The sequence below is a fragment of the Papio anubis genome, chromosome 6 (assembly GCF_008728515.1).
Source record: "Papio anubis isolate 15944 chromosome 6, Panubis1.0, whole genome shotgun sequence".
In the NCBI taxonomy this organism is placed as follows: domain Eukaryota; kingdom Metazoa; phylum Chordata; class Mammalia; order Primates; family Cercopithecidae; genus Papio; species Papio anubis.
The window spans coordinates 87,320,801-87,324,350 of record NC_044981.1 but is presented as its reverse complement, the minus strand read 5'-3'; the positions used below and the strand labels follow the sequence as shown (position 1 = coordinate 87,324,350).

The window sequence follows — 3,550 nt, the reverse complement described above, 5'->3', positions numbered from 1 at the left end:
GACTCTACCAACACCTTTGTCTCAGATATCTAGCCTCCAGGAGTTTCAACAACAAATTTCTGTTGTTTAAGCCACTCAGACTGTGGTACGTTTTTACAGAATTCCTAGAAAACTAGTGCATATGTTAAGTGGTCTTTCTGCTTTCCACTCCTCCACTATGGCCTATTCCCCACACAGCAGTTAGAAATATATATATATATACACACACACACACATATATATATAAAGGACTGCAGCTCTCCTTTTTATTCTCCCAGTGGGAAAGAAGAACTATCATTAATGGCAAATGGCAGTTGAAGCAACACCAAGAGCTGGCTTCACATTTAGGAAAGAATGCTACACCTTCTCGTCCTTGTCATGGTTTCTGGTGCTCTGCACATTCAGAGAATCTTCTCTAGGAACAAACTATAGAAATGATCCCTGAAAGTATAGCCTTTAGAAACAAGTATTTTTTTAAAGTGCCAGTAAAATCGTATTGCCTCTTTATTAAAACTCCTCCCATAGTCCCCCATGTGCTCCTGATCTACAATTCTATTCTTTCTACCATTTCTTCTCTGACCTGTCCCCTAAAATAAGTCTGCTCCAACCAGAGTTCCTGGCGTATAATAAGTGCTTAATTAGTATTTGTGAACTGATAGAATAATTAAATTTTAAATCAGCAAAACTATTTTTGAAGTTTTTTATATTTTTTTTAAAGATTAATAATGGAGAGAATAAGAACAGGTGCATAAGTGTTGATTAAACCAGAATGACCTTGCAAAATTTCATTCATTCATTCAACACACCTCCTTAATACATGCTGTTAGCCAAGTGCTGTTCTAGGCACTTTACTTTCAAATGTGGAGAGGTCATAGCTCCTATACATCTGGCTGGCATAGATGAAGGGGCAACTACAATGCATTAAGGTAAATCTTACCACAGAGGTGAAAACAAAGTTCTATAGTATTACAAATGAGGGAGCAATTACTTCTGTCCAAAGCAGTTATGGGAGGTTTCATAAAAAAGGAGACAGTTAAGCCAGGCAATCTTAGAAGTTTGGTGGTGACGGTAGGAGTGTTAATAGATAGGTGACATATAGGAAGGTGAACATTTCAAGGTGCTGACATAGCATGTGCGAACACATGGCAGAATCATGCATCTAGAAAAGGTGCCATTTGTTAGGCAAAGCTGTATGTCCCTGACTCACTACTTCACTGCTCAGCAGCCAACCAGCTGCAGAATCCTATAGAAACCCTGGAATCTCTGATCTTAAAAATAGGAAATCATAGGCGCCTTCTGCATTTAAGAAAATCCCAGACTCTCTTTATTTAAATGTTCCACAAACCAATGAAACAAGAAACCAACAAAGTGGGACTGGACTCTAACTTTGCCTTCAGTTTAGCAGCAGAGCTGTATACCCAGCTGGATCCTGCTGCTAGATGATTCTATGTGACTGAATCCTAGCCCACTCTCCCAGCAGGAGACAACCAGGAGTGGAGTCTGGCCTCATCATGAGAGATCTATTTTCATATTTCAGTGTTTTTTCTTCTATTTGTGTAACCCTAAATGTTTTACAGCATTAATATTTTATTGCCCCATTTCTTATGTTGCAAGTACATGAGGCAGACATGCAAAGAGAACCCATGTATTTTGATGGTCTGATTACTACCCATTGTGAGGTTCGGGGTTTTAAAATATCAATTTCTTGCTGATATTTCATGTAATGCTAACTGTCACAACTGCTCTGTGTAGACCAGCAAAATTGGCTTTAACATACTAAAGAAATTAGGGAATTGTATTGTGTCTGGGTTCTAATCCTAGCTCTCTAACTAATCATTGTATGTCATAAAACAAGGCATTTAACTTTTCTCTTAGTACCCACATCTATCTGACAAGCAGCTTGGACTATAACAGTTGCTAAGATTCATTATTCCCTGATTCTAGAAAGTAAAAAAAAAAAAAAAGGGGGTGAATTGGAAACAGCTTAGAATCACCATCAGTAGTTACTTGAAAGACATTGAGATTTATTTTTTGTTTGTTTTGTTAGTTTGTTTTCAATATTGACTTTTCAGATGTGTGAATCCTCATGCTTCCTTGATCCATGTGTCTATAACTTAGCAACCAACCAGTTGTTTTGAATGCTGAATTTAAAGAATGTATTATTTTTCATATAGAGTTAATGGTGTGTGTGTGTGTGTATGTGTGTTGTATTTATCCACCTAATCTTCTCAGGCAGGGTTATTTAAATTCCTAGAGGCTGCTTTACAAAAACTCAGAGCAGGTTTGCTCTTTCATCATAACTACTATGTGGTGTGAGCATGACTTAAATGGGTAGTTGGTTTTCATTTCATATCATTGCTACATTTATTTGCTTTTTAGATCTTAGAAAGTATTAATAAAAAAATCAGTTGTGGATGCAACACCATTTTTTTCTGTGCCTGCAATGATACGTAATATTGACTCAACAACCTCACTTTTATTTCTTTGATGGAATCTTGTGCCTGTGGATCCCATTTTGATCCCAAAACGTCTTACATCTCAAATGCTGGAGCAAATGTTAGTTCCCTCATAATACTCTACTTCTTCACTTCCCTGTGATACATATAGCTACATTCAAGGTTTAGCATAACTTAGGAAATATTTCTGTGGGAAATATGCACAACAGATCTTCCTAGCAATATAAAAGCTATTTTAAAAGAGAGATATTGCATAAATCAGAAAAAAAAAACAACATTGGGGTGAAAGAATATGTGTAGACAGTCAATTTTAAAAAAATAAACAGACTTTTATTTTTATTAATTTTTTTGGTGTTACCATCTGTCATAATGTATATAGTAGTGATATGCAATTTATATTTTAGGATATAAGAAGTAATTTCTTTAAAAAATCAGTGAGTAAAGATTTTAAATGATACTTTTTAAAATCTTGCATAATTAATAAGCTCATAGTAATCAAAGAAAAGTATTTGTTGAGTATATTAAGAAACTAAACTTTAAATAAGGTACTTTGATGATATTTCTGTGTATGTTGTATTCATCTTCACATGATCTGGTAACCACATTGCTACTAAATTAAAGCCAGTTTACATGATTTTAGGCCATTTATGTGTTTTATTTCCTTTTTTAAAAATCTATACAATTCCATCCTATCCCTCATAATATTAATTTCCTTGGTTTCTATTCATGTTTCAAACACATTTCCAAAATAATATGATTCAGATAAGTATTTAAAGGAAATATATCATCACGTTGAGCCAGGTATTATAGCTATATGTGAAGGGATTAAGCAGCTTAAAATATGTTGTCACAGATCCTGTATTCTCCCCTCCTTCTTGACAGCCAAGGTCATGTTTTCCTGGCTGCAACTATGGGGAATCTTTCCAGGCAGTTTTGTAGACCCAGTCCTGCACACCTTGATTAATGTATCCTTGTCGGGGTAGGGGAGGAGTATCACTTTTGTAATGATGTGTATCTTAAAACACGCAAAATTTTTTATAAATCATGAAAAACAGAGCTGCATTTATTTGCAGCTGCTGATGACAAAAATACCTCTGAGAGCAAGTTATTTTTAT

The 3,550-nt window shown here is 35.2% G+C and overlaps 1 non-coding gene across 1 annotated transcript; it reads right to left on the bottom strand.

Annotated features, from left to right (window-relative positions):
• Window positions 1-226: 226 nt before the first annotated feature.
• LOC116275636 lies at window positions 227-436 on the bottom strand. The gene has a single exon (XR_004184731.1). It is a non-coding gene; the product is annotated as a small nucleolar RNA U3 (small nucleolar RNA).
• Between the last annotated feature and the right edge of the window lie 3,114 nt (window positions 437-3,550).